Source organism: Nicotiana sylvestris, chromosome 7 (genome assembly GCF_000393655.2).
Source record: "Nicotiana sylvestris chromosome 7, ASM39365v2, whole genome shotgun sequence".
NCBI classification, from domain to species: Eukaryota; Viridiplantae; Streptophyta; class Magnoliopsida; order Solanales; family Solanaceae; genus Nicotiana; species Nicotiana sylvestris.
The window spans coordinates 30,931,902-30,958,168 of NC_091063.1; the positions used below are offsets into that span (position 1 = coordinate 30,931,902).

The following is a 26,267-nucleotide window of genomic DNA, read 5'->3' on the forward strand; positions in this document are numbered from 1 at the left end:
TTTCAGTTCCTCCTGTTTCTAGTTTGCTTTTACTTATGGTTTTGCTGTGAAACTTGCAGTTAATATGATCGCATGATTAGCATGTCATGTACTCCCCTTCCTTAGGATCAATATAAACATGTTACCCCCCTCTATGTAGTCTGTCTCCATGTGATTTTGCTCTATCTGGTTTCTGGTATGAGTCTCCTTGTGAAGTAGTCTGCATTTCTAAACTTGTACGGTTCTGGAGTGACCTGAAATCATGTAATCCTATGCTAAACCCCCTTAAGCATTGCTGGTTCTGTGACTATGTCTGATCAGTTGTGTCTGAGCATGTCTTTACTAATTCCTAAGACCTTTGTCTGTTATGTGTTTACAATCATGTGTTCTATGTATCCCCAATCCCTATCACCCCTGTGTGTCGGTTTGTTCCTTCTGTTTTGGTCCTGTGAGTATTGCTGATGTGGTTTTGGACTCCATGTTTGAGTTACTATTGTATAATCATGTAACTCTCTCTCTTATCAAAATTGTTTACTGCATGACTCCAACTTTTACTCCACAAAGGATTTCATACAAACCTCCTTTTTATACTGTTTTCCTGCTGAAACCTTTCAAACTGTGTCAAGCACTCTCACTCTACTCCTAAGTCAATAGGTTTTGCCCCCTATAGTATGTGTACTATCTTGGGATCCTCTTGAGAATTATCTGAACTCTGGCATACTGAGGATGACCCTTCCACACTGCACTTATTCAATTTTGGTTACCAAGTCTAGGAGTAAGCACTGCCCGGGATTCTTGAGATCCTTAGGGAACTTTGATGCACCTAGACTATGATATTGTCTATGGAATTTGAGCATTTCAGGCTATTGGAGGCTTTGGAAATATTGGCCTATCTGTAGGCTCCCTATAGAATAACTTCTTATTTTCTTATCTACTTATGTAATTCATTCATATGGTCTGTAATAATTTGTAAATGAATATTGGGGTAATTAGTGAAAAAGGTGGGTAACTACATGTTTTTGGGGTAATACAGGTAGAAACCATGCCTATAGAACTTTACATTTTGATATGATTACCTTACCAAGTAGAAAACATACCTATAAGACTTTTACATCTTGTCATGTTTGTCTCACCATGTTAGAAATCATGCCTATAGGTTTCAGGTGATTCCATAATAGAAGCCATGTTTATAAGTCTTAAAATCAGCTTCACAAGTAGATGACATGCCTATAGGATATAATTCAATCCAAATTCTGTTATAACAAGTGTTCACATGTATTTTTCATTTGTCATCATGCCTGCAAAGTTTCAGGAATCAGTATTAAACAACTAGATATCATGTCTATAGGGAACAACACCAGAAATTCTGCCTATAGATCTCACCTAAGTTTAGTTTAAATAAATTAATCTAGTTAACAAATGGCTCACTTCGAATCTGGTTTAATTAATGGTTTATTTTCCCTAAAATGAGTTCTTTCAAAACTGCCTTAATCTATTATTAGACAGCATGCCTATAGGGATTAAATAGTCCTTTTTAAAAACCTACCTTCTTTCACTATATAAAACATAGTCATCAGTATTCCGCATATAGGCAAGTCTATGGGGCATTTTAAAATCTCGCAACTTTGAAACTGTTTCTGTGACTTAATGTTGTTCTGGTTTAACAGGATTTTAAAATCAGTAGGCAACTGATATGGTCGTCACTTCTGAGTTTATAAAATAAACTACATGTCTTCTGTATATTCACTTAGACAGCATGCCTTAGGATACTGTTTAACAAAAGGCCCTTATTTGTGCTTGAGTCGTGTTGTTTATGTGTATTGTTTGAGGAGGTAACTTTGAGCCTGTAATTGCTCCCTTTTATCTTATGTGCTAAAGTCCTAATTGTTCTTGCCTGCCGCCTTAGTATTTTCACCTTTAAAACCTTAGGGGTCTGTCTAGAACCACCTATAGGTAGATGTCCTAAATCCCTCCAAGACCATTAAGAAGGGACGGTAACAACACGCAATAGAGATCGCTGACCAAACATGTCACGACCCAAAATCCACTAAGGGTCGTGATGGCGCCCAACACCATTGTCAGGTAAGCCAACACAGAAGTATTAGTAAATTCTTATTTTACTTACCCAAATCGGATACAACATTTCTTAATTTGCAATTAAAATAGGTGATGATAAGCAATATTTAATAATAATTATACGACCCAAAATAACTGTCTACTAATGTGTGTGCCAAGATATGGTGTCACAAGTAATGGGAAACTAGTAGAATGTACAAAAGAATAATACTATCCTACTATCCGGGATAGAATAGACAACAAAAGTAATGAAAGACCTCATCAAGATGCTGAACGGCACCGGAAGGGAGCAGCTCACCGTGGAAGTCTCGGTCTATGAATCAGGGGTGCGCACCAGTCTAATAGCTAGATATACCTGCCTCATATCCTGTACAATTAACTACAGTAGTGTAGTATGAGTACATAAACAATATGTACCCCGTAAGTATCCCATCAAATCTCGAAGAAGTAGAGACGAGAGGTCGACTTGATACTTACTAAGGTCAAATAATACAATAAAGTGTTACACTAAGCATGAAAATCACAAATAATCAACAGTTTGTAGCAAAAGGTAATATGTCATGTTCTTAACAATTTTACAATTAGCCATTTACATTTCAAATATTTAGCGGGTCAAGTCATGGATAAGATTTCACATAGATATCATGCGCACACTATGCCGAGGTCGGCGACCCGATCCAACAGAAAATAAACTGTGCACTGCCAGAGGGTCGAATGGCAGGAACCATAGATGCATCTATTTATACCGAGGCGATTGGCCCGTTCCACAAATATCAAATAATATCAAGGAAACAGACGAAGGCGCATTTATATTCAAATAAATTCATGCAAGGGTTCAACAAGTATATATGCTCACTTATATCCCTTTCCAAACCTCTAGCATATTCTAATTGATCACATTAGCAAGAAAATATAGAGACATTCACAAATATAGCATAATGTGGGTCCTAGGCTACCCGGACAATTAACATAATAGTAGCTACGCACGGACTCTCGTCACCTCGTGCGTACGTAGCCCCCGCATTTAGTAGAAAATTACTCAATTATTATACCTATGGGGACAATTCCCTCTTACAAGGTTAGAAAGGAGACTTACCTCTCTCCAAAGTATACTTCCAATGCCAAGAACGAGCCCAAACCCTCAATTTGGAGTCGAACGATCCAAAACTAGTTAAATGAGGTAGGAACTAATCAATATAAGCTCACAAGATCGTATTCTAGTTATTTAAGCAATTTCCAACCCTTAACACGAGTTTCCTAAAATCCGACCCCGGGCCCACATGCCCGGATTCCGAAATTTTTCAAAGGAAGTTGTTCTCTATAACCTAAGGATCAATAATATATGATTTCTAATTCATTTTATAACCAATTTTGTGGTAAAATATAAGTTTTATTTAAACCCTAGGTCTAGCTCTAACCCCATAATTTTACCTTAATCCTAGTGTTTAATCTATCTAAAACACATATGTTAAACTAAGAATAGGTGGGGTAAGCTTACCTCAAGATGCCAAGTGGAAGCCCTCTTACAAAAGCCCCCAAAATTGCCAATGAAGGAGTGAAAAGTGTCAAAAATGACTTAGAACCCGTATTAAATGAAGCTCACTGCTTCTGTGATTTCTGCTTCTGCGGTCAGGGGACCGCATCTGCAAGAAAGTACCGCATCTGCGAAATGGGCTAGGACCGCTTTTGTGGTCTTGAGGCCGCGTCAGTGGAGCCGCTTCTGCGGTTTGGCCTGGACTTCCCTGGGCCGCATCTGCGATAGATGGACCGCATCTCCGGTCCACCAACCGTAGGTGCGGTTATGATAGAAGCAGAAGCTTCAGCACTTCTCAAAAATTTCAACTTCACTCGAGCCTCGTCCGATTGACGCTCGGGGCTCCCGGGCCCCGCCCGAACATACCAACAAGTCTAAAATCACGAGACGGACCTACTCGAACCTTCGGAACGCCCGAAACAATGCTAAATCTAAGAATCACCCCCTAAAACCAAATGAATCAAACTTATGAACTTCAAGTTCTTAATTTTCCACTAACGAGCCAAAATGCCCTAAAACTACTCGGATTGACATCAAATTTTGCGGATAAGTCTTAAATGATATTTTGGACCTGTACCAGGCTTCGGAATCAACATATGAGCCATATACCCATGAAATCAATCATTAATTAGTTTCTTTAAATACTTAGAATTTCAGTGTAACAATTTCTAATAAAAAATTCAATACTCGGGCTAGGGACCTCGAAATTCGATTCCGGGCATACGCCCAGGTCCCATATTTTCCTCCGGCCCTCCCGGACCGTCAAATCACGAATCCAGGTCCGTTTGCTCAAAATATTGACCAAAATCAAACTTAGCACTTTTTAAGAAAATCCTAAGGAATCAAATGGGCATATTTAACTCCAAACTCTTCCAAATCCCGAACCAACCATCCTCGCAAGTCGTAAATTAGCTAAAGCAAGTGCGGAAAGTTTTATTTAGGGAACAGGGTTCTAAAAGACAAAGCTACCAGTTGGGTCATTACAAAACACTCGCTTTAAATGACCATTAAGGGGATGAGAAGGGTAGATATGAGATATGATGACTACGCGCTAATGTCACATGTAACCCCTTATTAAGGAATGTTTTTCGGACATTGTGTGGGATGATCCTATTGGCTAACCAACCTAGGACTCCCCCCTTTCCCAAAATTCTTTTTGTTTAAGACTTTATTTTATACAACTTGTCCAAAAACTTATGTCTTATTATTATTTGAGTTATACACACATGCCTTATTTGTAATTATTTGTTTCAAGTATTTATTTGGACTAATTCGTGACTATAAGTTTGGCCGTGACCCACAGTTGTGGACCAAGAGGGGTGCCTAACACCTTTCCCTCAAGGTCAGTTCGAGCCCTTACCCTAATCTCTGGTAATGCAAACCAATCCAAGAGTTAATCGCTCTAGGTTCCCTAACGCACCATAATCCGTTAGGTGGCGACTCTTCAAATATCCAATTCCCAAAAAGAAAAGAGTTATCACACCCCATGAATGTCGAAACCCAGACCTCTCTCCGCGGAGGGAAAAAATGGGGTGCGACAGACCTAGCCGGCTGTCACACCTCCTTTTTCTATCCCGAAAGGGTATAAGGGAGTTTTTTTCAACTTAAGTGACAATCGAAATGGGATTATTATTTAAAAATCAGAGTCTCCACTTGGGATAACTTATGGTGTCCCAAGTCACCAGCTTAAATCCCGAATCGAGGAAAGTTGACTCTTATATGTTGTCTGCGAACACAAAAATTCGGGTAAGGAATTTTGTTAACCCGGGAGAAGGTGTTAGGCATTCTCGGGTTCCGAGGTTTTTACACAATCACTTTAATCATACTTGGCTTAATTAATTATTTGAATTATGTATTTTAGAACCAATGCATATTTTCTTTTTATCGCTTTTAATTAAGAAATTAACCTGAAACGAGTCGCGCGTATATGTACTCATTTCTTTTGGCGTGTCAAGAATCATGTCACGCGTACATGTCCATAACTAATAACGCTTTATTAATATTAAAAAAATTTGGTTGAAGTTGCGCGAACGCATACCTCGATTTATTTTAAAAATCATAATTATGTCACGCAAACATGTACACAATCACGATGATAAATTTAAACATATTCATAATTCTTCCTAAACTTTGAAATTGTTGTAACGGTCCGTGATTTATGAAATTATTTAGGGGAAAGTGTAGTAATTAATTATGGAAATATGAGCTATCTTATAGATTACATGAAATTGGGCTAACTCTAAAATGGCTCAATAAAGTGTCATTAGGGAATGGGCCTAGCATAATTTCAACATGTTTGGCCCAGTAGCCTTTTTTCAGATTAAACCTATAATCAAATAAAATGGTCCAAACCTTAAGTTTGTTTCTAGCTTTCCAGGTATTCCGCATTAGAACACGCCCATGCCTAATGATTCAAGGCTAACGAACCAACCAACATCTTAATAAGGAAAATTTAAAGAAAATAGTGGAATAGTTCATGTAATCACTGAACAACATATAGGTATAGAAAGGCAATAACAGTGAAATTTCTACACCCATACTGTAATCCAAGCAATCAAAAAAAAATGGAAAAAACCAAAACATTAACTTTCCACCAAAACAGAACAAATAACAACGAAACACTAATTCAAACAATTAATGAGACGAAACGGCAAAATCAAAGAAAACCTAATGAAAAGCATAATATTACGAATGAAATAGTAAAGAAAAGGTAGAATGAACCTCTAGTGAATCCGAATTTTTGCAACAACAAAATCACAAGCCTTCGATCCCAATCTTTTATAGATGAACACAAATCCTCCAATATACATGATAACATGAACTTCAGGTGGACTTGAACGGAGCTAACAAACTACGACCTCGTCCGCAACCTCGAACTCGACTGAAATTTTGTATTTTAAGGATTATTCGGCTGGAATTTTGGTAATATTTTGGCATTGTTTCGCGAGGGAATTAACAGCGATCTAAGCTACTGCTTCAGGGTCGTTTTTGGGCTTATTTCGCAGCAAGTTTTGTTGCACTTCTGAAGCTATTTCGAGGCTGTTTGGTGGCTGTTTAGAAGCAGCAGCGCAATAATTTTGGAGCTGGAATTTTGTGCGTTTTTTTTTTGCTAGAGTTTGGATAGTTTTGGGGTTGAAACAGGGGTGGAGAAAGTCAGATTTCAATGGAGTTTTGGGGCTGGACAGTGAAGGTCAACTTTGTGGAGTTTCATGGTGGGAATTGGTGTTTTTATGGAGGAAGAAGGCTCTAAAATGGAGGAGTCTAGGACATTTTCTTTATTTTCTTTCGTTCCCCCTTTGTGGTGCTCTTTTTTATTTTCGATCCCCAGCCCCTTTTCTCGTTTTTTTTTGCGTGTGTCTCTCTATATTAGTGTGTGTGGGTATTTATATTTTATAAAGAAGAAGAAGATTGGAAGAAGCTTTGTGGTCCCTACTAAAGGAATATTTTTTGTTCTTTCTTGGCCTTGCTTTGGCATCTGGTGAGAATTTGTGCAGGTGAGAATTTGTTATTGTGCAGGTGAGAATTTGTTATGGAGAGATAAGGTGGGGTCCACATCCCAATTGGTTTCCTTTTCATTTTTCTCTTTGTTTTGCTTTTCATGTTATTCTTTTCTACTTCTTCGTTCCTTTTTCTTTGTTTGCCTTTTTGGTTCTTTTTTTTCATTTCTTTTCTTTTATTCTAAAGATGAATTAAAAATAGCTTTATAAAGATACTGATATATTTAAGATAATACAAATATTTAGAGAAGACAGATAATTACTATATTAATGAAATTTAAATACTACTCAATATATACTAAAATGTACAATATTTTCTGAACTTTTTCTTCTTATTTTTTTTTTGAAAAATAAAATGCCAAGACTATTTTTGTATTTTTTTCAAAAATAAAACTAACTAGACAAAATATCAACTATCTAGAATAAGGGAAAATATTTTTGTAGTTTTTTTTAGATAAAATAAAGTAAAGAGAGCGATACTAAACCTAAACTAAATATTTACGCTAAAATATAAAAAATCTTGATGAGGATCAAAAATCACATGCCTACAACTGCCCTTCTTTGACTGAAAATGTGAAGAGTTTTCAGACAAAGAACGATGAGATAGGTTTTTTGACCCGGCCCTTATTTAGAGAACAGACCAAAAACTAAAGAATGTGACCGAGCCCTGGTATCTGAGCTGCCTACATATCCTTGGCTATAAATGAATCAGGCCACGTGTAGTTTAGAATTAGGAAGAGTGATGGAGTATACCGAGGTGGAGAGCCGATTGAGGTGTTGTCGAGGTTTCGGTCCGCAATCCCATTATTACATCAAAATCAAAATTAAAAAGACTAACTAAGCCTATTAGCTACGAGTTACAAGATTCTTATCTATGAGTCTTCTGAATCATGATCTTGAGTCTTGGTTGGTTCTTCATGCAGACTCTGATCTGAATCTTGATGCTTGTTAGCTGCAGGTGTTGGTTCAATCTTCTTCAGCTTTTTCAGTTCAAAATGGGACAGTCAAAGCTTGTGACTTCAATTATGTCTTGAGCAGTCCACATCTTTTCTCCACTTCTGCACTTTGGATTCACTTTTTTTCTCTCTTTTTTTCTTTTGTTCTTGATTGAGACTTCTTTTTGGTTATCTCGGACTGTCGATTCGCATTTTTGAGGCGAGCTTCCGCTACTTCTAACTTGATTTGACTTCTAAAATGACTTCCCTCGTTCTCCAGGTGGGCACCTGCTAGTGACTTGAAACTTCACATGACTCTGAAATGAATTCTGGAATGAGTTCTCTTGTTCTCCAGGTGGGAGCCTGCTACTACAACACAACAGACAAAACAAAAGAAACTTTTCTGCCCTAGTTTGCACTAGGAAGATTTGCGAGTTGCTAGCAAAACTATAAATCACCTACACTGCTGATGAAGGATGCAATGATGAGAGTAAAATTAATGACTCGACTAGGATGTGTGTCTCCTAAAAGTGATTAAGCTTGCGAAAAACTATAAACTAAGCTTGACTAAAGTTAAGACTGACACTATTTTCCAGACGGGGCCCCTGATTTCAAGAAAACTAAACATTGATAACTTAAGAAAACTAAAAATTGACCTTTTTTTCAAATTCTGACTTCCCCCCCCCCCCCTTTTTAAAATTATTATCCTAGGATAAAATTCATCGGACTAGGTTTTCTATCTTAGAAGAAAGATTCATCAGACTAAGATTTTGATCCTAGGAGAAAGTTCATCAAACTAGGCCTCTTTTCTACTTCTTTTTTGGTATCTTAGGAGAAAGATTCATCAAATTAAGATTTTGATCCTAGGAGAAAATTCATCAGACTAGGTTTTCCTATCTTAGGAGAAAAATTCATCAGACTAAGATTTCTATCATAGGAGAAAGTTTATCAGACTAGGTCTTCTATCTTAGGAGAAAGATTCATCAGACTAAGATTTTGATCGTAGGAGAAATTTCATCAGACTAGATTTTCTTATCTTAGGAAAAAAATTCATCAGACTAAGATTTCTATACTAGGAGAAAGTTCATCAGACTAGGTTTTCTATCTTAGGAGAAAAATTTATCAGACTAAGATTTTATCCTAGGAGAAAGTTTATCAGACTAGGTTTTCTATCTTAGGAAAAAATTCATCAGACTACGATTTTTATCATAGGAGAAAGTTCACCAGACTAGGTCTTGTATATTAGGAGAAAGATTCATCAGACTAAGATTTCGATCCTAGGAGAAAATTCATCAGACTAGGTCCTCTTTTTTGTTATCTTAGGAGAAAGATTCATCAGACTAAGATTTATATTCAGAGGAAAATTCATCAGACTAGGACTTTTTATCTTAGGAGGAAAAATGTAAAGAGCAATGGCATGATTTTACGCATATTAACATGACAAATGAAGGCAAAAATTTGAGAAACTTCCTTTCGTCGGCTCTTCTCTTCTTTTCTTTGTCTTCTTTTTTTTTTTTAACCACTTTCTTTGTACTGCTTTGTTCCTGTTTCACACAAACAAAAAATTTGTCAGTTTTTGAAAATGGTGGTGGGTTTGTGGCCTTGAGCCTTGGGCAGCTTGGCTTCTGCTCAATCAATTTGAGTCGGTTTCAAGAGACTTTTGCTCTACATCAACCCTAATTGCTTCACACCCAGTACTATTTGTATTTGCGGCTCAATCTGCCTTATCTCGACTGGAGATCTTTACTTAGGTGACCTTTTCCGATATCTTGAATGACTTCTTGCTTTTTGAGCAATTTGTCTGTCAGAGAGAATCACCAGTTATCTTTCTTGCGCCAAATAGGCTGACAAGAGTCTTTTTGGGGAAGCCTTTGCATGAATCCTCAAGGTATATTGACAGTAACAACTAAGTGCTGGCTAAATTTATTTTATGCAACTAAAAAGCTACTAGCAGATTTTGAAATCTTGTCTTGCTTGTTTTGACAAGGACTGACTTAGAGTGAAGGACAGAATGATTCAAAGAAACAAGTATCAACAAGAAATGCCCTGTCAGAAGGATAGAAGGAAGAATTTTTTTTTTCTCTTTTTTTTTCTTTTTTCTTTTTCAATAACTAGCCTTAATGATCATGACATGCATTTTGGACTTAACAGCCGATCTATCAAACTGACCAAATTTTTGCTTTGACCATTCTTATAACTTTGAAGTCGGGCTTGTTCGTGCCAATCCTTTGCATCAACTTCACGACTCACTTTCGACTAATGGTGCCCCGAGATATTTTCACCTACAAGTTTCTCACATTTATTTTCTCAACTTACCATCGCCTTATAGTGCCCGTGAAGGTTTTCACTAGTAAGACTCTCTCATTTTTCTTTTCTTTTCTTTCCTTTTTTTTTAATTTTCTTTTGTGGGCAACTTGACAGTGTTCTATGTCGTGTGACAACCATTTCTCATTGCATGCTTCAAGACATCGCCTTACATGTCGGGTGGTCAAAACAAATAACATAGGCTCAAAGGGGTAACAAAGGGTATAAAGTGTTTGGGTAACAGAAAAAAGGCCTCCCAACCTCGAGAACTCCAAACATAGTATCTTTTCGTGATCACAGCACTGACGAACATGTCTGTCTTCTTGGTGTGTCGTGGTCACAAGACATTTTCCATCCCCTAATGTTGAACTTTCCAACAAACTTCAATTGATTAAACATTCTCAAGTCCGATCTTCACAATGATTTGAAGGTGAATTTTACTCGACCTTAATTCCAATGTATTTCAACTCTTTATTCATCCTCAAAAGTTTTTTCCCAGTTATCCAATTCCAGATTAAATCAGTTTCTAAGATCTGGCCAAAATTTCTGCATGCATGTCATGTCATTAGAACTAGCGAGAAAAGAACTAAGAATAGAATGACACAAAAGGACAAACTGTATTTTATTGAGTAAAGGATGAAAGAGTTTGATAACAAGACAAACAACCTAAGATCCGAGTTACAAACCTAAAATAACTCGGATAATGAAAATAGCAACAAAATAGACAGACATGACTCATACAAACAAAATAGAAGAATAGAAGGGTTTGACTCAATAAAACAAATAAAATATGGATCACAACCCTGAAATAACCCAGATAACACAAAAACATCAAAACAAGCTACTAAGATTCCTTCCTAGTGAGGAGAAAATGACTTTTCAATTGCTAGGCTTGACATTTAGCCACAAATTTGCTCATCAGAATCAGCAGAGCCTTCTCTAATTTCAAAATCAATAACTTTAGTTAACAAGTTCTCGAGAGGATTCTCATACTCCCTGTCACCATGCATCATCCCCATAAAGTGTGCATCATCATGTGTAGGTGAAGGATTCTGCGCAATATTCCGGGTGTCACTGTCTTGGATCACAATTAGGTTTTCCTGGATCATCCTTTCTATTTCTCTTTTCAAATCCCGACAACTTTCAACATTATGACTCTGGGAATTGGAATGGTATTCATACCTTTTAGAAGGGTCAAAGCTTCTTGCACGTGGGTCCACATGATTTGGATGAATGGGTGCAATCATGTCATAATGTTTTAATTTTTCAAACAAGCTTGCATAAGACTCTCTTATTGGTGTAAAATTATCTTTCAACCTTTGTTCCGCTCTATACCCCTGGCTTGGATGTGGGTTATAGGGTTCTTGAAAATTTTTTGGAGGTTAGATGAGATTTTGCGGTGGTCGTGCTCGCCTTCTAGGCTGTTTTGGTGGCTGGCCAACATACTGAGGTGGATCAATAGAGTATTGTGAGTTCTGAGGTGGATAGTAGTGCACAAGAGCATTATCAGAAAACAGACGAGGCTGGTCAGACCTTCGAGACGTTCTCCTAGGACCTCTTCTCGACCCTAATGTCATTATGATTTCTTCGTCCTTCTCATTCGTGTCACTAAAATTATCAGATTCAATCTGGACAGCCTAAGTTGCGGCCTTGAGAACTGCTTGACTTATAATTTTGCCTGTCCTAATACCATTTCCCCCATTTTGATTGCTTCTGAGAAGGATTTACCCACTGCGGACATCAAGTATTGAAAATAATCTGGCTCTTGAGTCTGAAGAAAGACAATGATTAGCTTGTGTTCGTCCATGGGTGACTTAACTCTAGCTGCTTGCTCTCTCCATTAATGACATATTCCCTGAAACTTTCAGTTAGTTTCTTCTTCAGGTTTGAAAGGGAATTGCGGTCTGGGGCGATGTCGATGTTGTATTGGAATTGTTTGACAAAGGCCTGTGCCATGTCATCCCAGACGTACTAGCGAGATGTGTCTTGATCCATAAACCATTCAGATGCTACTCCCACAAGGCTTTCCCCAAAATAAGCTATTAGTAATTCTTTATTTCTTCCTACACCTTTTAGTTGATTGCAATACCTTTTCAGGTGGGCTATGGGGTCTCCATGTCCATTATACTTTTCAAATTTGGGAGTTTTGAAACCAGGCGGCAACTGGACATCGGGGAATATATATAGATCCTTGTAGGCAATACTCTTCTGACCTGCCAACCCTTGCATGTTTTTCAACCATTGCTCTAAGCTTTTCACTCTTTGGGTCATTTCATCTTGTGCCATCTTTCGGGCAGGCTTCTCAATATTTGCAGGAAGATCAAACAAGTACGAGTGGTACTCAGGAGAGTGGCACTGCTCTTGCTGGGTAGCAAATTGTGACTCATGACAAGGCTATCTTTGGCCATTGGCTCATGCTTGACACATTTTGGTCATTTGCTGTTTCAGTATTCTATTTTCCTCAAACACAGTAGACTCTTGTCGAACCCTCTGACCCTGAGTCTCTTGAGCACTTGTTACAGCTTCGATGTCAGTTATCATTTTTCCTTGGATCTTGTGTTGTCCGCTTACCACAAACCGACCACCTCAAACTTACTTTACAATTCAAAACAAAAGACACGTTAGAATGCATTCAGTCAGTCCTTTTTATTATCAACATTTTTATTATCAACATTTTTTTCATTTTCTCTTTTTTTTTCTTTTTTGGTTGATCGAACCTGATGTGGGTTGCCTGCGTATCATGTGAGAACATGAATCAGATTTTGCGTAGTTTGGAAAGATCATGAATAAAGTAAATAAATTAACCTTTTTTTTTGGATTTTGGACTTTTTCAAAAGAAAGACATATAAATAAGAAAGAAAATATTTTTTGATTTCGATTTTTTTTTAAAGAATTGTAAAAGAAGTCTTCTAAAGAAGAAAGAAAATTTATTTATTTTAAAAAAAAAATTAACTTTTTTTTTTTGGAATTTCGAAAGAAAAACTTCTAAAGAAGAAAGGAAATATTTTTGGACTTGTACTTTGAATTTATGAAAGAAATACTACAAAATAAAAGAGAAATTTTTTTTTTTTTGAATTTTCGAACAAATATTTTTGAATTTTGAGAGAGACTAAAAGAAAATATTTTTTTGTATTTTTTCTAACAAATTAGGGTCTAAAAGAAAGACTTTTTAAAGAAGGAAGTAAAAGAAAATATTTTTGATTTTTTTTAAGATGGTGGGCCGGAACCGATGAGGTTTGCCTACGTATCTCACATCCAGTGAGAATCAGACCCGCGTAGTTCGTCAGTTTTGATATAATTGAAGAAACATGATATTGACTCACTTTCATTTTTTTGGAATATATTTTATTTTTCTCCTTTTTTTCAAAAGTTTTGATAGAGTTTCGAGGCATTTTCAAATACCGGAGTTTTTAGAACCGGGTGAATTCTCTATCCTACCTCACTTTTGGTTTTTCTGTTGTTTTTCTTTCCTTAGCCGATCAACATACAAGCCGAAGCAAATAACTGTACAAATAGCACGTAAGATGCATCAGGATGGTCTTTCATTTCGGGTACACTTGTTCTAGACGGACCCAACCTCCGTGTTGAATCCCCTAAGTCAAATGCACGTGATGCAAACAAACGTTCCTATTAGGGATCCGACATGAGGTCATGTTATTCTAGGTTTAAACCTGGGGTTGTGTTCTTTACTTGGCTTACCCGAGCGGACAACTCGAGCCGAAGAGGGGGCAACATACCGGGAGCACTAAAGTCTACCCAGCCTTGTTGCTGGCCCAGCCTCATTCTATTTGGTATGACTTCTAACAGAAAAGCGGGTCACGCGAACGTGCACCATTTTTAGAAGACTCAGAAGGGTGGCGTAAGAAGACATTTATATACAATTCAAATAATATCAAAGCGGTAAACAGACAGCAGTTAGCACAAAAGGTTGACAGAATATAGTAATATTAACAATAAATGAAGCCAAGTAAAAATCATAAAAACAAGCTCGAATTCTTGAATCCTGAACCAGAAATTCTGGGTTCTTATCCCCAGCAGAGTCGCCAGAGCTGTCACACCTCCTTTTTCTATCCCTAAAGGGTATAAGGGAGTTTTTTCCAATTTAAGTGACAATCAAAACGGGATTATTATTTAAAAATCAGTGTCGCCACTTGAGATAATTTATGGTATCCCAAGTCATCGGTTTAAAATCCCGAATCGAGGAAAGTTGACTCTTATTTGTGGTTTGCGAACACAGAAATCTGGGTAAGGAATTCTGTTAATCCGAGAGAAGGTGTTAAGCATTTTCGGATACCGTGGTTGTAGCACGGTCGCTTTAATCATACTTGGCTTAATTAATTATTTGAATTATGTATTTTAGAACCTATGCACATTTTCTTTTTACCGCTTTTAATTAAGAAATTAACCTGAAACGAGTCACGCATACGTGTACTCATTTCTTTTGGCATATCAAGAATCATGTCACGCGTACGTGTCCATAACTAATATCGCTTTATTAATATTAAGAAATTTTGGTTGAAGTTGCGCGAACGCATACCTCGATTTATTTTAAAAATCATAATTATGTCAGGCGAACGTGTACACAATCACGATGATAAATTTAAACATATTCATAATTCTTCCTAAACTTTGAGATTATTGTAACGGTCCGTGAGTTATGAAATTATTTATGGGAAAGTATAGTAATTAATTATGGAAAGATGAGCTAGCTTATAGATTACATGAAATTTAAATAACTCTAAAATGGCTCAATAAAGTGTCATTAGGGAATGAGCCTAGGATAATTTCAACATGTTTGGCTCAGTAGCCTTTTTTCAAGATTAAACCTATAATCAAATAGAAAGGCCCAAACCTTAAGTTTGCTTCTAGCTTTCCAGGTATTCTGCATTAGAACACGCCCACGCCTAAGGATTCAAGGCTAACGAACCAACCAACATCTTAATAAGGAAAATTTAAAGAAAACAGTGGAATAGTTCATGTAATCACTGGACAACTTATGGGTATAGAAAGATAATAACAGTAAAATTTCTACACCCATACTGTAATCCAAGCAATCACAAAAAAAATGGAACAAACCAAAATATTAACTTTCCACCAAAACAGAACAAATAACAACGAAACACTAATTCAAACAATTAATGAGACGAAGCAGCAAAATCAAAGAAAACCCAACGAAAAGCATGATATTACGAATGAAATAGTAAAGAAAAGGTAGAATGGCAACAACAAAATCACAAACCTTCGAGCCCAATCTTTTATAGATAAATACAAATCCTCCAATATACACGATAACTCGAACTTCAGGTGGACTCGACCAGAGCTAACAAACTATGACCTCGTCCGTAACCTCGAACTCGACTAAAATTTTGTGTTTCAAGGATTGTTCGACTGGAATTTAGGTAATATTTTGGCACTGTTTCGCGACGGAATTAGCAGTGACCTGAGCTACTGCTTTAGGGTCGTTTCTGGGCTTGATTCGCAGCAAGTTTCGTTGCGCTTCTGAAGCTATTTTGAGGTTGTTTGGTGGTTGTTTAGAAGCAGCAGCGCAACGATTTTGGAGCTGGAATTTTCTGCGTTTTTTTTTTTGCTAGAGTTTGGATAGTTTTGGGGTTGAAACAGGGGCGGGGAAAGTCAGATTTCAATGGAGTTTTGGGGATGGATAGTGAAGGTCAGCTTTGTGGAGTTTCATGGTGGGAATTGGTGTTTTATGGAGGAAGAAGACTCTAAAATGGAGGAGTAGAGGACATTTTCTTTGTTTTCTTTTGTTCCCCCTTTGTGGTGCTCTGTTTTTGTTTTCGATCCCCAGCCCCTTTTCTTGTTTTTTTTGGCGTGTATCTCTCTATATCAGTGTGTGTGTGTATTTATATTTTAGAAAGAAGAAGAAGATAGGAAGAAGCCTTGTGGTCCCTACTAAAGGAATATTTTTTGTTCTTTCTTGGCCTTGCTTTGGCATCTAGCATGTGTGTGTTATTGTGCAGGTGAGAATTTGTTATGGAGAAATAAGGTGGGGTCCACATCCCAATTGGTTTCCTTTTCATTTTTCTCTTTGTTTTGCTTTTCATGTTATCCTTTTCTACTTCTTTGTTCCTTTTTCCTTGTTTGTCTTTTTGGTTCTTTTTTTTCATTTCTTTTCTTTTATTCTAAAGATGAATTAAAAATAGCTTTATAAAGATACTAGTATATTTAAGATAATAAAAATATTTAGAGAAGATATATAATTACTATATTAATGAAATTTAAATACTACTCAATATATACTAAAATGTAAAATATTTTTTGAACTTTTTCTTCTTATCTTTTTTTTTTAAGAAAATAAAATGCCAAGACTATTTTTGTATTTTTTTAAAAAATAAAACTAACTAGACAAAATATCAACTAGTTAGAATAAGGGAAAATATTTTTGTAGTTTTTTTAGATAAAATAAAGTAAAGAGAGCGATACTAAACTTAAACTAAATATTTACGCTACAATATAAAAAATCTTGGGGAGGGTAAAAAATCACATGTCTACACCGGTTGTAAGCCAAGGCTAGCTATTGCACCACATCTGCTCTATACTCTATGTTTTTCTCCTTAACTTGTATGTCCTGATTCAGTTTCAAAGTCCAAAATTCTATGTGTTTCATTGTTATTCTAGTTCATTAGTTATGACTCCCAATCCGATTTTTTGTTTACCATCATGTTGTTCAATATGTAACTAGCATGTCTAAATTACACTACCTGATTACTGTTTCACCTAGCATGTTTGAATTTGGTTTCTGTTAAAACCTGTGATTAGTATGTCTAATTCTGCCTACTGCTTTATCCAGCATGTTTCAATCTGCTTGTTAAGTATGCCAGCATGTTTGAAATAGGAATACTCATGATGTTTGCCTAAGCTGTTCACTTAGGTTCTTGCTTAATCTGCTTTGCTATGTTGTCTAGTATCTCAAAGTAACTTTGACTGTGTGCCAACTTGTCCAGTGTTAATATTTTTTTTTCTACATGGTTGTTTGTGATCTTTGCTCTATGTCTCTTCCACCCATTCTTATGACTAACTTTTTAATCCTATAAAACTCTTAAAAACTTTTGTGCATCCTGTTGTTTATGTGCTGCTACCATACACTAATGTGTATTCTATGTGTCCACAATCCCCCACTATCCCTGTGTGAAATTTGTGTTGAATGGTGCTAAACCTGTTTGTCCTATAACCAATCAGGCTGCTTGCTGATTTTTCAAAAGTGTTTATCTGGTTCTCAAACTGTTTTACTACTAAATCAGTTCTTATTTTTCAGAAAAACCTCTTTACTTATAGAGTCATTTTGGTACTGTTTTCTTTTCAAAACTATTTCAAGCACTCTCACTCTACTTTTAAGTCCCTAGGTTCTACCTTCCAGTGTGTGTACTGCCTTGGGATCCTCTTGAGATCTCTTTGAATTCTGGCACACTGGGGCTGGCTATTCCACACTGCACTTAATCAATCCTTATTGTGAAAAGTCTAGGTGTGAGCACTGTCCGGGATCCTTGAAGTCCTTAGGGAACTCTGATACACTTGGACATAAAATTGACTATGAAATCCTTGGCATTTGAGACTAGGGAAGGCCTGGCATTACCAGGATTAGCTTCGGGCCTACTTCAGGCTCCATATAGTTTAATTTCTATTTTATTTATGTAATTTATTCGATCATTCGATCATTGGTAGTCCTGGGTAGAAAACATGCTATAGGTTATATATTCTGTGAATCTGCATTAGAAGCCATGTCTTAGGATTGATATGCTCATTACTTCAGCACACTTTACATCACTATTCCATGATTCAATTTCGCGTAAATAATTCCACTTAGAAATCCTGCTACTAGGTTAATAATCTCTCCTTAATAAACTGTCATCCTTGTATGCATTAGATACCATGTTTTTAGGAACTTTGTTTGAATTTGTTTGAACCTGCTTATTTCGATTAAAATAAGTCAATGTCCATGAAAAGGTATAAAAGCAACTTCCCGTATAGATATCATGTCTTTAAGCACGAATCAGTATAAATCACCTGTTATAATCTGTGTCACCTAGAACAACATCTTTGTAGGTTGAATAATTTCTAAAACTGTTTATCATCTCCGGTAATTGTGATTGCATACAATTCCACGCCTAGGCAAGCCTTAGGTAACTTATCTTTATATGAAACTGGAAACTGCGTTCTGATTGTGTTAAGCTACTTAAGTTTTACAGGACTTAAAATCAGTAGGCAAATCGATTAGGGCCCTGCCATTGAATGTTTTTCATATTATGTGTATTAATGTTCTCCAGGACATCTTGTCCTAGGATTTTTTCTAAAAAAAACTACTTGTATTTGTGTTTGAGACGTGCTGTTTATTTGCTGTATCTGTGCGGAGGTAAACATGAGCCTTTAACTGCTTCTTGTCCCTATATGCTAGTCCTACATGTTATTTGATTGTTGCCTAGATTTTTGCCCTTTTAAATACCTTAGGATTGTCTAGAACTGCCCAGATTTAGAGGTCTCAAACTCCTCCGGGACCACAAGGAAGGGACGAGTAACAACACGATTAGAGTTCGTTAAGTAAAACTCGCTTAATAACCACTAAGGGTAGGATAATGGGTTGAAAAGGATATGATGACTTGTGCGATAATACAACGTGTAGCCCCTCATTGAGGAGTGATTACCGAGCATTGCATATATGTGATGCTATAGAATAAATAACTTAGGACCCCCTTATCCTTTTACATATGTGTGCTTAGATTTCTTAACTATTAAAATCAATATTCCTTTTACATATGTGTGCTTAGACTGCTTAACTATTAAAACCAATGTTCCTTTACATATGTGTGCTTAGACTGTTTATTTGCATCAGATTAATTCACAAAGTAAGTTTGGCCGGGACCCACCGTTGTGGACTTTGAAGGGTACCTAACACCTTCCCCTTGAAGTAACTTCAAGCCCTTACCCAATATCTGGTTGTATAATTAGTGTTGTAAATGATCCATAATAGGTGCCCTAATGCAGCTTAATTCGTTAGGTAGCGACTCTTCAATTCTTTATATCCCTTTTTCCAAAAGGAAACGAGTTTTCCCAATAATGTCAAAACCCTCACTAATCCGAAAGGAGAGGAAAAAGGGTGCGCGATAGGAAGTATTTATAAATGTTGCATTTTTTGTGCACCATTTGTATTTATGTACATATTTTGGTTTAGCCATATTAGTGCAATACAACTATATACCAATAAGGTATACAAATATACCATTTGGGTATCACATTGCATTTAAGTACCTAATGATGTACAATAACTACATGTAAATGGCTTCCAATTTGTTATACTTCAATATTGACATGAGCTGCAAAGCGTGTCCATTTTATTAATGACGTATGTACAAATATTGTATTTGGGGCACCACTTCTATTTCTGCACATATTTTGATACCAATAAGGTATACAGATATACCAATAAGATATACAGATATACCACTTGGGTATCAAATTATATTTTAGCACTTTTTTCCTGCAATAACTAGATGTAAATGCATCCCACTTTTATATACTAAAACAGAAAATAAACATATTTTTATTGAAAACACAAGTAGCCATATAATTTTTTTGTCAAAAAGTAATTTGGCAAAGAATCACCATACCAAATATATGTCTAGTGCAAGACATGCTTTTTATTTCTTTGCAATTCAAATGATATGATTCTACGATATATGAGTTCTATAAAAACATTGAAACATTATATCAATCTCTCTTTGGAATATTTAGGCACGTTCTCTGGTTGTGTCCTTTTTTCCCGCATAGTGCACATGTAACTGTATTGCCTTCCCAGCCTCCTATGACTTTCTTCTTTTTAGGTCTTCCTGGTTTTAATCCGAGAAATACTTGGATGAATCCATATATAATTTTTGTGTAACTTCCATTACATATGGACATGGAATATCGTCTAGTTGAAACCTTCCACAAGTTCAGTTTTTTTCCATGTAGGCGCACTACATTTCTTGTTTGGCCTTCAATCACTAAATGCAAGAATTGAGCTGATGGCAACACCTAATATAATTTTAGTTAAGAAAAGCCATTAGATGTATGAAGTAATAGTTTTTTATTAATAATAATATTCAGTTGTTTAGTGAAATCTCTATGGTGCAGAAGTAAAACTACAGTACATGCAGTATTTTTATGATTCTGAAAATGCATATCGTCGTCGTCTGTGATAAGATAGTATTATTTGCCAATATTTTTTCATACTTTACATCAATCTTCATAAATGATTTCACGACATTCTTCCGATTTGTGTAATTCCATTTCTGAATCAATATTGTCATAACGTGTAATGATCCGGCCATTCATTTTGAGAATTAACGCCCCGATCCCCTATTAATGCTTCTCCATTATCTATTTATGCTGTTGTGACTTTTCGAGATGATTCATTTTTGAGTTTCGGAGTGTTTTGGGACACTTAGTCCCTAAATGAGAGCTTAAGTCTTAAAATTTGGACCGTAGTCAGAACAATGTGAAGATGGCTCCGGAATGGAATTCTGTCGATCCCGTTAGCTCTATTGGGTGATTTTTGACTTAGGGGCATATTCAGATTGTGTTTTGAAGATCCGTAGCTCATTTAGGCTTGAAATGACGGAAGTTGAATTTTTGGAGTTTTGGGCCGATAGTGGAATTTTTGATATCGGGATTGTAATCTAATTCTAGAAGTTGGAGTAAGTCTTTAGTGTTGAATATGACTTGTGTGCAAAATTTGAAGTCAATTGGACATGATTTGGTTGGGTTCGGCATCAGTTGTCGAATTTGAAAGTTCCAAGTTCTTTAAGGTTGAATCAGAGGTTGATTTGTGATTTTAGCATTAATGGATATGATTTAAGGGCTTGACTAAGTTTGTATGATATTTTAGGATTGGTTGGTATGTTTGGTTGAGGTCCCGGTGGCCTCGAGTGAGTTTCGGGTGCTTAACGGATTGGTTTGAGACTTATACAGATGGTTAAAGTGTGCTGCATCTGGTGTTTTCACACCTGCGCATTTTGGACCGCAGGTGCGGAGCCGTAGAAGCAACTAAGGAACCATAGAAGTGGAATTGGGCCTGCCCAGCTGGGTCCGTAGATACGGTGAGGAGCCCACATAAGTGAAGCATAGAAGTGGTTGAGGGGTCGCATGAGCGGGTCGCAGGTGCGGCCTAGTGCTAGCAAATGCAGTCCCAGCCCACTTAAGTGATTTCTACACCCGCGATGGATTTTCCGCAGGTGCGGCACTGTAAGTGCAAAGTAAGGACCCGCAGGTGCGGTTTGTTTGGCAGAAAAAAAGAGAATTGGAGGGTTTGGTGTTCATTCCATAAAATTCGATTTTGAGCTCGGAGGAAGGCGATTTTTCAAGAGTTTTTCAGAGGAAATTATTGGGTAACGATTAATAATCCTATTTTGATCATATTTCATTAATCCATAGTTGTTTTCTTCATTTAATGAAGGACTTTGAGTGAGAAAGTTGGAAAAAGTTCTCCAACCGAATTTATGAGTTTTGAGTGGGATTTTGGCATCAGATTTGGATAGTTTTGGTACGAGTGAACTCGTGAGTGAATGGGTGTTCATAATTTGTGACTTTTACCCGATTCCGAGACATGTGCTCGGGGAGGATTTTTTGGCATTTTTCTATTTTCTTTCCTTAGCTTTGATTTCATTAGCTAAATTAGTTGCGTGTAGCTATATTTACGTTATGTGATTGATTTGATTAGATTTGGGCCACTCAGAGTTGGATACTCGTGGCAAGAGCGTGATTTCAGATTGATTTAAGCTTGGTTCGAGGTAAGTGGCTTGCCTAACCTTGTGTGGGGGAACTCCCCTTAGGATTTGGTACTGTTTGATATGTGAGAGCCCTGTACGTGAGGTGACGAGTGCGTACACGGGCTATCTGTTGAAAAATCCCGTTTTCATTAAGCAACTATCTGTCTTCCTTTAATTGAGCAACAATAGTATATGTAACTATCCTGTTTTGCTTAGGAAAGCATGCCTACATGCCTTAACTATCTTAACTGCCTACATGAACTCTGTGCAGCATGTTTAGTAAAACTTTCATGTCTTCTTTGATATGAACTTTATCTAAACTGTAGAATTCCTTGTTGAAACTGTTGTTTATGTTGATTGAGTTGCATATTTACTTTGGGACTACAGAGCGGTATGCTGGGAGATCCCCCAACACATTTATGTTTGGGACTACGGAAAGGTATCCCGAGTGATCCATGTATTGGATATCTACTTTGGGGCTACGGAACGGTATTCGGGGAGACTTCCCTGCACATTTACGTTTGGGACTACGGGATGGTATCTCGGGAGATCCCCCGTTGCTATCTCTGTATATTGAGTTGCTATTTTTCTGTGATTTCATTCTCGTTAAACGTTATTATTTATCTTTACTGCGAAATTTCATACTATATATATATATATATATATATATATATATATATATATATATATATATATATATATATATATATATATATATATATATATATACATACACCAGTAGGGCCCTGACCTGATCTCGTCACTACTCGACTGAGGTTAGGCTTCGCACTTACTGGGTACCGCTGTGGTGTACTCATGCCCTTTCCTGCACATGTTTTTTGTGTACAAATCCAGGTACCTCTTTTCAGCCACATTTCCAGTGCAGCGAGACGACTGTAGAGACTTCAAGGTATATCTGTCGCGTCCGTAGACCTAGGAGTCCCTATCTACTCTTCCTTAAGTTAAAGACTTTCTTGTATTTTTCTTCGTTAATAGATTCTTGAGTTTAGAGGCACTGTTTTCCTTCTGTAGCTTGTGACTCATGATATTCCGGGTTTGGGGAGCATTTATGTTCAATTCGAGAGTGATTATTGTATATGTCAAGCTACATCTAAATTTCTTAATTAAAGTTACCTGTTAAATTGTTAGTTTTTCATGTTTTCGTCTAAATTCTACAAAGTGTTAGGCTTACCTAGTCGTAGAGACTAGGTGCCATCACAACGGTTCACGGAGGAAGAACTAGGATCATGACAAGTTGGTATAAGAGCTCTAGGTTCATAGGAGTCGTGAGTCACAAGCCGGTTTATTAGAGTTTTGTGGATCGGTACAGAAACGTCTGTGCTTATCTTCAAAAGGCTATGGAACTATTAGGAAAATTCTACTTCATTTGATTCCTTGTCATGCGAGATTATAGACTTCAAAATTCTAAACTTATGTCTTCTATTCTCTTACAGATGGCGAGCACACGTGTTATCGGAGATGACCAGGAACACGTGCCCCCTGCTAGAGCCGCCAGAGGCTGGGGCCAGGGTAGAGGATGAGGATGCGCACGTGGTGCAGCTAGAGCACCCGGGCGAGCTGATATAGAGGAGCCACCAGTAGCTCCATCCGGAGCACAAGCACCTGATAAGCCTATTACCACTAATACTCCAGCTCTCCAGGAGACCCTTGCACAGTTCATGAGTATGTACAACACGCTAGCTCAGGTAGGGTTGATTCCCCTTGCTGCAGCCACATTTCAGGCCGGGGGAGGAGCAAAAACTCATGTCGCTCGCACCGCAGAGCAGCAAGTTCAGGTTGATTAGATCCCAGAGGTTATATCGGTACTACTTGTAGCTCCAGATCAGCCCGAGGGTAGGGCAATAGTTTCAGAGGAGGATCAGCGGAGGCTTGAGAGGTACAAGAAGTACGACCCTCCTACATTTAGTGGTATAGCATCAGAGGATGCTCAATGATTTTTGGAGGAGTGTCATAGTATCCTCTGCACTATGGGCATAGTAGAGTCAAGTGGGGTTTCTTTCACTGCCTTCCAGCTTTGAGGGGTAGCCTATCAGTGGTGACGTACTTTTGAGTTGGATAGTCCAGCTGAGGTAGATTCCCTTACATGGACTCAATTCTCGGATATATTTTTGAGGGAGTATGTTCCTCGGAGCCTCAAGGACGCATGGTGTACGAAGTTTGAGCATTTGCGCCTGGGTACTATGACTGTTTCAGAGTATGCTATCCGTTTCAGTGACTTGGCTAGACATTCACCCTCCTTGATTTCTATAGTTTGAGAGAGAGTTTGCCGGTTTATTGAGGGGCTCATTCCCAGCATCAGGTCTAGCATGGCCCGGGAGTTAGAGATGGATATTGCCTATCAGCAGGTGGTGAGTATTGCTAGGAGAGTAGAGGGCATGCTTGCTCGGAATAGGGAGGGGAGAGGCACCAAGAGGTCTCAAGAGTCGGACCATTATTCTGGTGCTCGTGCCCCAGCTGCAGTTTGTCATGGTAGAGGTTATATGAGCCGCCCTATTAATTTAGCTCTTCCAGCCACCAGTGGTATTCCAGCTCCTCCAAGGCGTCAGGAGCCTTATTATGCACCTCCAGTATCTAGTGAGCCTCTTGCACGGGGTGCTTTCAGTGGTCAGTCCAGTAGACTTGGCCCGAGCCAGTCACAGCCACCACATCCTCCTAAAGCTTGTTTTAAGTGTGGTGACACACGCCATATGGTGAGGGATTTCCCTATACTTAGAAGGGGTGCATCTCCATAGACTTCTCAGCTATAGCATGTTCCACAGGGTTCCCAGACTATAATTACAGCACCGGTTGCCACCCCACCTGCTCAGCCAGCTAGAGTTGGAGGTCGGGGAGGTAGAGGTCGCCCTAGAGGGGGAGGCCATTCCAGATACTATGCTCTTCCTGCTCGTACAGAGGCTGTTACTTCTGATTCTATCATTACAGGTATTGTTCCGATCTGTCATAGAGATGCATCGATTCTATTAGATCCAGGCTCTACTTATTCCTATGTGTCATCTTATTTTGCCTCGCATTTGGGCATATCTTGGGATTCTCTAAGTTCCCCTGTTTATGTGTCTACTACTGTGGGAGATTCTCTTATTGTAGACCGTATTTATCGGTCATGTTTTATTGCTCTTAGTGGTTTTGAGACTAGAGCCAATTTGTTATTGCTCAGCATGGTAGATTTTGATGTTATCTTGGGCATGGACTAGTTGTCACCCCATTATTCTATTCTTGATTGTCACGCCAAGACCGTGACACTAGCTATGCCAAGTTTACCGCGATTAGAGTGGAGGGGTACTTTAGATTACACTCCTAGTAGAGTTATTTCATTTCTTAAAGCTTAGCGAATGGTTGAGAAGGGGTGTGACCCGTATCTAGCTTATGTGAGAGATGTCAATAATGATACCTCTACAGTTGATTCATTTCAGGTAGTGAGGGATTTCCCTGATGTGTTTCCAGCTGATCTTCCGGCATGCCACCCGATGAGATATTTATTTTGGCATTGATTTGTTGACAGTCACTCAACCCATCTCTATTCCTCCTTATCGTATGGCCCCTTTTGAGTTGAAGGAGTTGAAGGAACAATTACAGGAATTGCTTGATAAGGGCTTTATTCGGCTAGTGTGTCACCTTAGGGTGCTCTTGTATTGTTTATGAAGAAAAAAAATGGTTTTATGCGTATGTGCATTGATTATCACCAGTTGAACAAAGTTATGGTGAATAACTGATATCATTTACCTCGTATTGATGACCTATTTGATCAGTTACAGGGTACTCGAGTGTTTTCCAAGATTGATTTGCATTCAGGTTATCATCATTTGATGATTCGGGAGCCAAATATCACGAAGACTACTTTCAGGACTCAGTATGGTCATTACGAGTTCCTTGTTATGTCATTTGGGCTGACCAATGCCCTATTAGCATTTATGCATTTGATGCATAGTGTATTCCGGCCATATCTTGATTCGTTCGTCATTGTCTTTATTGATGGCATTCTGGTGTACCCCGAAGTCGGTAAGATCATGAGCAGCACCTGAGGACAGTGCTTCAGACCTTGAGAGAAAAGAAATTATATGCAAAGTTCTCAAAATGTGAGTTCTAGTTGGATTCCGTGGCATTTTTGGGTCACGTAGTGTTGAGTGAAGGGATCAAGGTGGATCCGAAGAAGGTGGAGGTAGTG

The 26,267-nt window shown here is 37.8% G+C and overlaps 2 long non-coding RNA genes across 3 annotated transcripts; both read right to left on the reverse strand.

Moving 5' to 3' along the window:
* Positions 1-2,144: 2,144 nt before the first annotated feature.
* On the reverse strand, positions 2,145-7,316 carry LOC104247292 (uncharacterized). 2 transcript variants are annotated; one of them, XR_716176.2, is made up of 2 exons: positions 6,311-7,316; positions 2,145-2,422 (listed from the first exon to the last, which is right to left on the reverse strand). It is a non-coding gene; the product is annotated as an uncharacterized lncRNA (long non-coding RNA). The 2 variants fall into 2 exon arrangements; XR_716175.2 differs by having other exon boundaries at positions 2,145-2,434.
* Positions 7,317-7,786: 470 nt separating this feature from the next.
* On the reverse strand, positions 7,787-16,148 carry LOC138872628 (uncharacterized). Its single transcript, XR_011401100.1, has 2 exons — positions 15,565-16,148; positions 7,787-9,565 (listed from the first exon to the last, which is right to left on the reverse strand). It is a non-coding gene; the product is annotated as an uncharacterized lncRNA (long non-coding RNA).
* Between the last annotated feature and the right edge of the window lie 10,119 nt (positions 16,149-26,267).